This window comes from Sciurus vulgaris (genome assembly GCF_902686455.1).
Source record: "Sciurus vulgaris genome assembly, chromosome: 2".
NCBI lineage: Eukaryota > Metazoa > Chordata > Mammalia > Rodentia > Sciuridae > Sciurus > Sciurus vulgaris.
In genome coordinates this window covers 122,223,893-122,237,668 of record NC_136462.1, presented here as the reverse complement: position 1 = coordinate 122,237,668, position 13,776 = coordinate 122,223,893, and the positions used below count along the sequence as shown (strand labels likewise).

Sequence of the window (13,776 nt, the reverse complement as noted above, 5' to 3'; positions counted from 1 at the left end):
AAGAAATCAATAAAATAGACACCTGAAAAACAGAGAAAAATCAATGAAGGCAACAACTGGTTCTTTGAAAAAACATTAATAAAACTAATAAACCTCTAGGTAGACTGAACAGGAGAAGATAGAAATCACCAATGTAAGGGATAAAGGAGAGACAGGGAATAGTAGTGACACTAGTAATTCAGATATACCAGAGTAGCTACAAACTGCTTTCCTCAATGAAAAGTGGGAAGTCTCAATTACATAAAGAAAAGGAAAAAAAAGTCATTTACTGATATTGCTACAATCTACGATAAGAACAAAATATGATATATACTCAGTTCAGTACTTTCCATAGTTTTAGGCATCCACTATGGGTGCTGGGCAATAACCTCTGTGGATAGGGTTAGAGAGGGGGGCACTACTATACATAGATATAGCCTGCCAGTGGAGGTATTGCAGGCCTGTAATACCAGTTACTTGGGAGGCTAAGACAGAAGGAACACAAGTTCAAAGCCAGCCTCAGCCACTTAGTAAGACACTGTCTCAAAAAAAAAAAAAAAAAAAAAAAGGTGGGACTGGGGAGATAGCTGAGTCAGTAGAGTGCCTGCCTTGAAAACAAACCCCCCCTCCAAAAAAAAAAAGTCTGGGGATTAACTCAGTAGTAGAGTGCCCCTGGTTTTAATTCCCAGTAGCTTGTGAAATAATATTACAGTGAAGAATAATTCTGTAACATAATTACAGTTACAGTTATTATATAGATTATATAGAACTATATACTCTTTTTACACCAATATCAGTTTCCTGGTTGGTGATATTGTTCTATAGCTATGTAAGACGTAAACAATAAAATAAACTGGTGAGTGGATTTCTTTGTACTATGTTTGCAACTTCCTGTGAATTTATAATTATCTTAAAAAGTTTAAAAAGTGAGTTAACTTTGTGAATTCTTTAGGAACATTCTCAGGTCTCTGCTATCTGTAAGTTTTTTCCTTTTCTCTAAAAAAATAAAATCTTAGCATTTTTATTCATAATAGCTAAAACCTGTAAACAGGAAGTCAAATTGAACAGACTACATATTGTATGATTCTAAATGAATGACATTCAGAAAAAGGCAAAACTATGTAAACAGTAAAAAGACCAGTGGATTACCAGAAATTGAAGAGAGGAGGAAAGAATAGTCAGAACACAGGATTTTCAGGCCAGTGAAAAACTCAGTATGATACTCTTAATGGTGTACCATTATTCAAACCCACCAGGATTAAATCCTAATGTAAAGTATGGACTTTGGGAGACTGCAGTGTCTCGATGTAGCTTTATCAATTACAACAAAGGTACCACTCTAGTGGGGGATATTATTAGTGGGGGAGGCTATATACTTAAAGGGACAGGGATGTCTTAATTTTCTCTTAATTTTGTTGTGCTCTTTAAAAAAAAAAAATTCTTAAACTAGAAACAACCAAATGTTCATTAACCAGTAAATTAGCAAATTGTGATACAATGGAATACTACTCAATAATTTACACAAACCTGGATGAATCTCAAAAAATGCTAACTTGAGAGAAAGAAGTTACACTCCCAAGAGTACTTACTAAATACTTCCATTTATACAATATGTTGGGGTAGGTAAAACCTTAGTGGTGGCATTCAGATCAGCAGGTACCTCAGGTGAAGTTTAGGGAGAGGTTTTTAGCAAAAATGGAAAAGCCTGAAGGAGTTTTCTGGGGGCAATGGGACTATTTGTCTCTTGTTTGCAGTGGCAGTTACATGAATCTGTGCATGTGTTAAAGCTCACAGAATTTATTTATTATTATTATTGCTATTCCTATTATTATTATTATTATTATTATTATTTTGGTCCTGGGGATTGATTGCAGAGGTGTTTTACCACTGAGCCACATCTCCAGCCCTTTTTACTTTTTATCTTGAGACAGAGTCTCTAGTAAGTCGCTTAGTCTCCCTCAAATTTGCAATCTTCCTCCCTCAGACTCCCAAGTCGCTGGGATTACAGACATGCGTCACCACACCTGGCTCACAAACTTAAAGAGTCAACTTTACTACATGCAAATTTTAAATATTAATAGCAATAATAAAAATCATTTTCCATCACAATTCTTGAAGTTCTAACTTCAATGAATTATTTCAAAGAAAAGTAAAGAATATTAGTCTTACTTCTGATATTATCTATATGATGCCAAATAAGAAATTCGTCCTCTCACCCTTGATTTCTCTGTGTAAAATGAAAGGGGATAATCAAACGATTCTGAAGCCTCTTCCTATTCTAAAACCTATTTATCTTCCACATGTCTGTCGAATTTTTATCTCAAAAATAAACAATACATTTCTATGCACTCAAGTGGATTCTATAAACTTGGCTTCAGGCAGTATGACTGGTTTCCAATATTCTCTGTCATTAGTTTTATGTCTTCTCTTTAAGGGCTCTGAACAGCTTACCTTACTTTGAACAGATGATCTTTGGAAAGTAGTCTCTCCTCTTCAGAATAATCAAGTCTCACACAGTAAAGAGTATATAAGCTTTCTACCCCCTTTACAACATCAGATTTTTCTCTATAGTTTGCTATTTAAAAAAGTCTGTGAACCAGCATTCCTGCTAGCAAAATGATGAATGTGATTTTTAATTTTATAAGACATGATATTTATATTACTGGAGATGAGGAAGTCATTTTTACTATTCACTCAACACAATCAAATCTAGACTCCCTAATTCTTTTGCAATCTTTCACTATTCCTACAGAAGATCTGCAGATTAACATCTTGGACTATCAAATATTACATTACAATGTTCCATTTATATGTAAGAACAAGCAATGCTAGTAAGTCAGTTCATACCATTTTAAGAACAAATTCATTCCATTTTCAAAGAAAGTTGCCTTTGGACTTTGTTGTTGTTTGTTTTTATTTTTTGGAGATAGATTTAAGGCCCGAAGCAAATAATTATTTCAGTAATATTCTCAATTTCATCCAGCAGGATGATTTTTGAATACTTATGAAAATTATCCAGGCTTCTCACCTTAAAAAAATAAGAAAAATAAAGGTGACATACACACACATATATGTATATATGTGCTAAGAAAATAGTTAATTAATATTTTGAATATTTATATTTGCTTGACACTTTTCTTTGACAGATTCAATAAATGGGTCAAATAGTGATGTACTGATCTTATAAATGTAAGCCACACACATGTAACAAAATGAAATTAAACCTCTATCTCTCAACGTGCACAAAACTCAACTCAAAGTGGATCAAAGAGTTATGCACTAGAACAGAGACCCTGTACCTAATAGAAGAAAATGTAGGCCTGAATCTTCACCATATTGGCCTAGGATCTAACTTCCTTAACAAGACCCCTAAAGCATAAGAAACAAAATCAAGGATCAATAAATGGGATGGATTCAAACTAAAAAGCTTCTTCTCAGCAAAAGAAACAATCAATAATGTGAAGTGAGATCCTACAGATTGGGAGAAAATCTTTACTACATGCTCCTCAGATAAAGCATTAATCTCTAGAATATATAAAGAACTCAAAAAACTTAACACCAAAAACACAAAGAAGCCAATCAATAAATGGGCTAAGGAACTGAACAGACACTTCACACAAGAAGAAATACAACTGATTAACAAATACATGAAAAAATGTTCAACATCTCTAGCAATTAGAGAAAAGCAAATCAAAACAACTCTAAGATTTCATCTCACTCTAGTCAGAATGGCAATTATCAAGAATACAGGCAACAATAATTGTTGGCAAGGACGTGGGGTAAAAGGTACACTCGTACATTGCTGGTAGAACTGCAAATTGGTGCAACCACTGTGGAAAGCAGTATGGAGATTCCTCAGAAAACTTGGAATGGAACCACCATTTGACCTAGCTATCCCACTCCTCGATTAATACCCAAAGAAATTAAAATCAGCATATTACAGTGACATGGCCACATCAATGTTTATAGCAGCTTAATTCATAATAGCTAAACTATGGAATCAACCCAGGTGCCCTTTAACAGATGAATGGATAAAGAAAATGTGGTACATACACACAATGGAATATTATTCAGTCATAAATAAGAATGAAATTATGGCATTTGCCAGTAAATGGATAGAGTTGGAGAGTATCATGCCAAGCGAAATAAGCCAATCGCCAAAAGCCAAAGGCCGAATGTTTTCTCTGATATATGGATGCTAATTCACAAAAAGGGGTGGGTGCAATAGGGAATAATAGAGTTACTTTAGATTAGGTAGAGGGGAGTGATGGGAGGGGAGGGGATATGAAGAGAGGAAAGAGAGTAGAATGAAAGAGTCATGATTACCATATGTACCTATATGACTGCATGACTTTTGTGATTCTACAACATGTACAATAAATTTATGTATGATATATCAAAGTGCATAAAGTCATTCTATTGTCATGTATACAAACCAACCCATTTTATTCTTTCAAATATAGTACTAAGATACAGAGTGAAGTTCTGAGCAACATTTAATCATTTCATTGTTAAGTAGTGATACATCTGAAAGAGAAAAACTAATCAAGATTTCTCCATTACCATGTTAAACTTTAACCTTTTCAGGAAGGAAGCTGTAATTGAATAAATTTATTTCATTTCCTGGGTGTTCAGATCACATAGAAACATGCACACACCTATATACACAGAAGTCAACATGTCTATGTTTCCCATATTGTCAACCTGAGATTTACTGAACTTGACAACAAAAAGGATATGAGAGCTCCTCAAATTTCCATGTATCTACTAGGAAATGAAATCACTTGTAAAAAGTACCCTATCACAGAGAAATAAACCCATAACAATACTCCAGGTAAATCACTTTGTTTAATACTAACAGATTTGTCAATGAGATAAAATCAAAAGTTAAATATTTCAGTAATTTCTTTATAGAAATAAGTAGTTTAAGAAATTAAAAGACTGTGTATTAAAATCATGCCTTCTGAATCACAGGGCATACAGATGGCACACATGTACCAAGGGAATGTTTTAAATATGAGTGAGACACCAGCCTACAAACATGGCTGGCTTGCAGCTGACTCTAATGAAGAATTCTTTAATACTCAAGCCAAACAAGGAAAACATAAATTACAGAAAAAAACTAAGTCATCTTTAAAAACTCTAAGCCCTCTGCTAAAAGTCACAACTTTATTAAGATCACTAAATCACAACTGGCCAATGAGACGCTAACAGTAGTCCTTAAAACTGACTACAGAGCTTGGGAAGCAGAACCTAATCATATTTATAGTAGATATAATAATAATGAAACTGTTTAAACTAATTTCAAAATGAAAACTAAAAACTAACTGCTGTGTAGTGGCGTTTTCATATTTTTACTTTAAAGTGCCATAAAGCAATGGCTAAAAAAAACCCCCTGTAGTGTTTTGAGGTCAAATGCAAAGTGAGAACCGAAAACCAGCTCTATACAAGTCTGTATCAAACATAATTTTCCTGAATTCCAAGGATCTGTGATGGAATGAGAATGGGAATAGGATGCCAGACTGGGCTCTGCAGGGCAGAGCTTGTGGAAAGAACATTACTAGTTGGGCAAGAGATCTCAAAAAGGACTCTTAAAAACGGTCTTCAGGAAGGACATAATTTTTCTTCTTTTTTTAAAATTCATTTTTATTGTAAACAAATGGTATACATCTTGTTTCTCTTTGATAATTTTTCTTCTTTAAGTCAAATCTTATCATGTTGCCTTCAAATTTTGTTTTACAACTCTATCCTTTATTGTTTCTCTTATTTGATTAGAGCCATCTTGGAAAGCCTCCTTTCATTTTTTAGTTCTATAGAATATTTTTAGTTTATCATCTTAAAAAAATACAGAATAAAAAGTAGAGATTCTTTAAAAGATCAAATTTTCATATTTGCAGAGAAAGAACCATTGTATCACATAATCTAGAAAATCAATTCTTTTTTAAAGGAAGGACAACCCGGATATTAAAACTAAAAGAAAAACTGCTTATGTCCACATACCAATTTTAAGATAATTTTCTTTCTGATTGAAAAGAATATCATTTACAGAAACTTAGCAAGGTTAAGCAATTTGTTCTGCCCAGCAAGATCAAGGGCATGGAGACAAATACTGTTTCTAAGTAATATCTCCACAACTGGAAGAAAACCCAAGTCAATAAAGGCAATGTAACAATTTTGTGTAAAGTTTAGTTTCTCATACTTATTTATTCATTAATTTTTAGGGCATCCTTTTGAATTAACTGTTTTAAATTCTCCTTAATTCAACTATAATTTATAAATATTTCATTATAAAGTATGATCTCCTTGAATATTTTGCTAAGGATAAAGCAACTCAAAAGCTATTGATAAATACAAGGGTATTAAAACTCTGTTATGGGCTGGGTTGTAGCTCAGATAGCACTCGTCTAGCACATGTGAGGCACTGGATTCAATCCTCAAAACCACATAGAAAAATAAATAAATAAAGTTTTTTTTTAAAAGTCAATTATACTTATTCTTAATCCAGGAATAAATGAAAACAAATATTAAATTAACACATAGGCCCTAGTTTCTGCCCCTTCCTAACCTCTTTGTTTCTGCTATTTCTTCTGTTGTAGCCATTACTACTTTCACAGAGGAAAACATTTACTTCTCCTGCTTAGATTTGTTTTATGAAACACTGTACTCTCATTTCCTCACACAATAAGACTGCATCACAAAGGTGTAATTAGTTCTCTAAAGCTGGGAAACTTTAGGTTGAGAGTTACAGATTCACTCAATTAAGCCCAGCTGTGGGACCCTGAGCCAATTCAATTTGGTCATGTGTACAATGAAAATAATATTTGAACCACCAAAGTGTGGTGAGGTTTGTTAATACATGTGAGAAATCTTTGAAATGTTTAAACTACCCTACAAATGTGAGGGTCTCACTTCCCTCGTCTGTCATACAAGCATTCAAATAAAATATCTCTAGATATCTCTAAAAAATTATTTGATATTTACATTTGAGGTATATAAAATGATAGGCATGTACATGTATGTAACAATTAATCCTACCATTATGTACAATTACACTGCACCAACTCTCCCCTGCCACCTCTCCCATCTAAAAAAAAAAAATTGTGTGTGAACACAAGGTAAGAGACCTGTAGAGCATATAAGTCAGCAAGGAAGCAGGGAGACAAAAGGACTTAGACATGACTCCCACCTCAAAGTCATTCCTCTCATCTGTAGCTATGTCTGTCATACTCATTATTCTGTGAATTTTAAATCTCTCTTCTTAGGATCATGTAGCTTTAATGACTGGTTACAATGAAAGGCTTATTAAGAAAATGTATGTAACTATTTTGGTGAGATGATTCAACTACTAATTGTCAAATTGGAAGAATGTTTCCAAATGACACTAACAGTCAAGCATGCTTGGACTAAGCAGTCTAGCTGTTTGTTTGGTTTGTGTGATATTAAATTTTAAGTTAATAGGCATGATAGAAACCCTATATAATCTTTCTTAATAAAGGACTTCAATTCTCCTTTTGTTACTTTGGGCAATTTACTTACTTCTATTTTAAAGAAGAAGGATAGTATCAAGAACATCACCAGGCTATTGTGAATCACATGAGTTATTTCAGTTAAGGCCTTACAATAGTGTCTGGTACATAGAAAGTACTTACAAATGTTAGTTCCTTTATCTAATCTTTTAAACTTTAGGAGAATAGTGTATGATTTTCCCTTTTATTTTCTCAGAAAGCTTCCTTAAGGGAAATACATATAAGTAATCAATAGTTGTAAAACAAACTAAACCTAAATAAAACAAGGGACTTTTTTTAGAAAGTAAATGTGGTTTGGAGACAACACATCTGAGACTGAATCCCAGCTTCACTGTCTATAAGCTTTTTTAATTATTATTAGTTGTAGATGGACACAATATCTTTATTTTATTTATTTATCTTTTTATGTGGTGCTGAGGAGCAAACCCAGGGTCTCAAATGTGCTAGGCAAGCACTCTACCACTGAGCCACAACCCCAACCCCTGTCTACAAGCTTTTAAACTTAAAAGTTTCTCATCTTAAAATGAGAATATTATTTAGGTTTTTCATCCTTCTGTCTTTCATATTCACAGTTGCAGTGCAAATACTTCAAAAGGGCATGTCTTCTTTATCTCTTCCATACTACTATGGCAAGTTTCAAAATGAGAAGATTTGCTACTGGAATAATTCAGGAAGTTGATAAAAGGGATACAAGTGTAGAAGAAATATGTTACATTAGGGAAATAAAACATACAAACCTAGTTTAACTGGCTCCAATTCTAGGCATTATATCCTTGCTTTCTTTTCTTTCTTTACGAATGACACTCAAATATTCTTTTCCCATAGAAAGATGCAAAGTGGGGAATATATATTAGTGAAGGACATCTGAATCACTCTTTAAAACAGAGCATTTTTAAATTCATCGTATGACAGAATCAAACTTTTATTCTATTTGATAGGTTTTGTTTTCAATCAATAAAATAACCAATAGGTGTTTTAGTTGGTTAATATAATAGAAAACACAATAGGTTTAAGTAGCCAAAAAAAAGTAAATCCTTTAATAATAAATAAATTTGTTCTTTACTTCAAAAAATTACTTTCAGGGCTAGGGATACAGTTCAGTGGTAGAGCACTTGCCCACCATGTGCTAGGTCCTGGGTTAATATCCAATGCCACACACACACACACACACAGACAGAATGACAATACCTCTGTAAAAGATGACTTAACTACCCAGGGATTGCATGAAGTGCTGTAGTAAATACTTCTAGACCCATATTTCTCAACTTTTTGGGTGGAGGGTGAATACCAAACTATGAAAATTAAAAAAAAAAAAATTAGTATAGTCATTAAACCTAGTCATATACCCTGTAGATCTGTAAAACCTGTTAGTAACCTGTGTTCTTGAATTTTTTAAAATGTATGGACTTAAGGGATTTTAGAGACAAGCAGGCAATTTAGGAATCATCTGTGACAAACTGCTGAGAGAAAAATGAAGAAAGACTGACCCAGGAAGATGAAAAGAATAGTAAGGCCTCACTGTATTTAGGAACAGAAACGTATCCAAACACCATGAAATCCATATGAGACTGACCATGCAGAATTCAGTATAATTCAGTGCTTTGGGGTCAGAGTAATTTTCACAATGGAACTAGAATGTTAGAATTTAAACTGTTTTGTTTTGGTTTGGAGTTTTTGCTTTTGCTCTGGTCTAAACAAATAGATCATCAATGATTAAGAGAATGAATTTTGGAGTTACACAGATGTGTGAAAAAGTTGATTAAGTCCTTAATCTTTCTTATCCTCTGGTTCTTCAAATACGAATGGAAATAATAAAACCTATCCTTGCAAGATTATTTTAAGAATAAAATGAGATAACATGAATAAAGTTCAACACAGTGCCTAGTACACAGTAAGTGCTCAAGAAGTTGTATGAATTAAAAAATAGTTCTAATCAAGTTATAGAATTGAAGAAACATGAAATAAAATCTCGAAGTAAATAAAATGTTTTCTGGCTGAACAAAATAAATGCCAAACTTAGTTATTGTATATCTATTACTTAATACTATTTAATATCACATTCTCAAGATATCAGTAATCATATAAAAAGGATAAAGTTGCTCTCCTTTGACAAGTAATTAGTTAAAGACACTGAGCTTTTTTCATTTTCAGTTTCCTTCTTGGGTTCCTCTTATTCCTTTTTCTTTTTAGGGTTCAGTGTTTTGCCTACTTCATACAAAACACGTAGTCTGTGCTCCCACTAGGACTGCAATAACCCCAATCCTGACCCTTCATGTGAGCCTCAGACCCTATATCCACTTGTCAGATGTTTCCATATGAAGACATAGTAGGCAAACATGGAGCTGCTCACATTTTGTAAAGTCTATTACTCTTAACTAGCAACACCCACAACCACTTGCCCATGCAAGTCAAAACTTTGGCAATCATCTCACATTTTGCCAACTACCTTCAATATGTATTGCCTTCTACTGTAAACACTGCCAGTCTACTTCCTCAACTCCATCTCTATTAACAGTATCCAATCCAGGTTATTATCTTCCAATATAACAAAGTCAGCAATTTAATTCATCTGCTCATCTGTTATAATTTGGATCTGGAATGTCCACCAGAGGTTCATGTATTGGAGGTTTGTTCCCCAATGCAGCAGTGTTCAGAGGTGGGGCCTTTGGGAAGGTAAATGGATTATGAGGGCTCTAACCTCATCAATGGATTAATTCATTGAAGGATTCATAATTTGATGGCATTATTGGGAGGTGGTGGAAAGTGTAGGAGGTGGGGCCTACTTGACAGAAGTAGGTCACAGACGGGTTCCCCTGGAAATATTTTGCTTCCAGCCTCTTCCTCTCTTTTTTGCTTCCCAATGGCCATGAGGCAAGCAGCTCTGCTATAAAGTGCCCTCTCTGCCATGATGCTCTGCCTCACCCAGGTCCACAACAATGGAGCCAGCCCACCAACAATAGAAACCTCTGAAATCACAAGCCAAAATAAAATCTTTGCTCCTTTAAGTTGACTTTTCAGGTATTTTGTCACACACCATTGCTACTCTTATCCTATCTCAAATTTATTTACTATATTGCTGCCAAAATGATTGGCTTAAACATGAAAATTCTGCCATATCAAGTGTCAAACCCTCATATGTCAAAACCTTCAATGGCAACCTCTCACAGAATAAAGTCTAAGTTCATTTATAGAATAAATGTCCAAGTATGACATATAAATTCCTCAATGAGCTAGTCTGTACCTCTCTCTTCAGTTTCATTTCCTATCTCCTGTTTTCATCATACCACAGCCATATTGAACTGTCAGTCTTATATATTCTCAAGCTGTCCTCTTTGCTAATATATCCTTATACTCCTTCCACACATGGGAAACTGTTACTTGTTCTTTAAACTTCAGGCCCAGGATCACCTCCTCTGGAAATCCTGACCAAAGCATATTCTCTACCTCACTAAGTTCGCACGTCATTGCAACATACACTCAGGAGATATTTGTTAATCTGAATAAATATGAAACTAAACACACTAGTGACAAATCAGCATATAATTTATACATATAAAGCCAGTGAGAAGGGAAACTAGATGGTATTTAGTAAGTTTCACTGGATAAAAAGTCTTGGTCTGGGGTATCCAAGGAGTAATTATGTACAGATTATTGAAGAGAGGAAATAGAGTAAAATGGAAATGGAAATGAACACATTCAGAGGAAGCAAAGGAGACATGTGTGACAAGGCTTGGAGGGATAGTAAACAGCAAATACAAACTCAAATATGTTGCTATCCTTATAAAGAGATTAAGAATAAAAAAAAAAAATAGCTCACCAAAGACTTCCAAAGAATTTTCTCTGAAACTATATGGTATAGTTGCCAACTGGACAATACCCTGCACTTCCATTTGAAATATATTAATTTAAAGAAAGATTTTCATTTTTTAGTCAACCCCTGAATTCTCATAGGCACAAGGTATTCCCACTTAATTTGTACTTAATGGAGAACTTTACATTGGAAAAAGGTAACAGACTCAGGTAGGTTAAGGGCTGATAAATCTTACAAAATAATCAGTAATATTACAAAATTAGGGAGCTCTAAATCAGCAGGGAAAATAAAAACATAGTAAATAAAATATAGTAAATAAAAATATAGTAAGCAAGGACTGGGTATATAGCTCAGTGGTAGATATACACATGGAGAGAGAGAACACTTAATGTTTAATTTACAGAGGACTTCAACTGCAAATATTTTGACCCTAGGTAAACATATGATTACACAAATGGTATGCCTCTACTTCATATATAAAGAAACAAGATCTATCCCATTTGTTTACAATAAAAAAATTTTTGATCTGAATGCAGTATAATTAAAGAGTATCAATCCTTAAACTTAAATACACTAGCCACAATACAGAATAATAATAAATCTATGGGTTACTTCCATATGAAGAGTGAAGATTGAGGTTATTTACCAAAAATAGAGTAAACAAAATATGTCATAACCACTCTTAATGGCATAAAATCTGCAACTTGATATAAAAAAAGAAAGTATATGCCCTCGTACCTTACTTAGAAGGCCACAGAATCAAAGAGGATCAAGTCAGAAGGCTATGCAGGCAAATAAATCAGCCACTTGAAATTGAAGCACCTCTAAATGTAGGTTTGTATCATTTTTATGTTAAACATTTAACTGTATGCCTGTATAATACCCACGGCACATCTTCTACACAAAGAGGAAAGGCAATTGGAAAATAGACAATGCTAACAAGCACAGGATCACTTTGGAGTCTAAAAGTCATTGAATGGGGTTTTGTGTCTTCTTGTCCTTGATTCTGTGAATGCCAATTCTTTGCTTTCAGGTTTGCAGAAAGTAAAACGTAAGTAACAAAGCTGAATGTTAATTTTCATAACATAGATGATATGTCAGAAGGTATGGGTAATTCTCATTCTTACACAATACCTGTCATTTTAAAACACCTCTCCTGATATAAACCAATATTTGTGAATGAGAGGCTAAAAATGCTTTTAAGCTGTTGCATTCAAGCAAATTGACAGATATGAATGCATACACACCAGTCTTCGATTATGAAATCTCCTCACACATAAATACCATTATAAAAATTTTTCTCTAAGAGAAGAGGGCCTGATAATATTACAGTCTTGCTAAAGAGAATAACCATCAAGCATAAAGAAACTGGCAGTCCACCAATATAATCCTGACAACCATGTTATGCTAGAGTGTGCTGTAGATGATCATTTAGATGCCATCCGTCAATGTCACCTATATTTCTTCAATATTCTATTTATGAAAAACCCTCCAACTTGGGAAATATGCAATCATCGGTCTGATCTAAAACAGCAAACTGTTTTCATCTTGTATGCATTGATTTTTTACTGAGTTAAATATTTCTTGTGATCATAATCTCAAGTATAAATTAGAACTAATGCCTGCAATGTACAAATATAAGGATTACTGATAAAAAAGTAGTAGATTTTATATACAGTCAATTCTCATTATTTGTAGTAGTTATATTCTATTAAGTTGCCACAAACACTGAATTAGTAAATACTGAGTCACTGCCTTTGGGAAAGGGGAAATAGGGGACTAGATTCCTTCATCTCTGACCACAACATTATCAATGACGAATCAATATGTAACCTAGTTTTATAAATATTTCTGGGTAAAGACATCATAATTAATATATTGCTGATGATTAACAATGAACTCACAGCCAAGAGTCTAATTCAGTACCGAGCAAAACATTATGTAATATACATATTTCCTCAATAAATATCTCATAGGCTTCTTGCACTTCAGAACACTACATGGCATTTCAGCACAACACTTGGAGGCCATCTTATACAGCAAAATCACCAACATAAAGCACAAAACAGGGAGAAAACAAGACTTAAGAAGACTGTAAAAAGACACTTGTTTATAGTATGAGATCTCAAGCAGAAGGCTTACTTCAACCTTGGTTGAGAATACGCTGTGTTGGTGACTCAAATTTTCTGACTCTCTGTGTATGTCTATGAATAATCAGAAGTTATCTCCCTTTCCCAAGTTATCACCAAGGGTCCTACTACGACTTGGACCACTGGCACAGTTTACCATCTTCCCTCTCTATCCAATATTCCAAAATCACAGGCTATATTACCACCAGTGTTTTCTTTCTACAACCCAAACCTAACCACACTCCTCATTTCCTGGTACCCATATTTTAGCTTAAATTTCTTGGTATGGTATGTATGTGCATTCATGATTTGGTACCAAGCTACCTTTGTA

General features: G+C 33.9%; 1 protein-coding gene across 2 annotated transcripts in view; it reads right to left on the bottom strand.

Moving 5' to 3' along the window:
• Nucleotides 1-8,486, bottom strand: part of PEAK1 (pseudopodium enriched atypical kinase 1) — a 165,421-nt gene extending 156,935 nt beyond the window's left edge. For both annotated transcript variants that reach the window (XM_079128856.1, XM_079128855.1), the window contains exon 1: nt 8,243-8,486. The gene's annotated coding sequence lies outside the window, so the exon portion shown is untranslated. The remainder of the gene's footprint in view (nt 1-8,242) is intronic.
• Nucleotides 8,487-13,776: the final 5,290 nt, after the last annotated feature.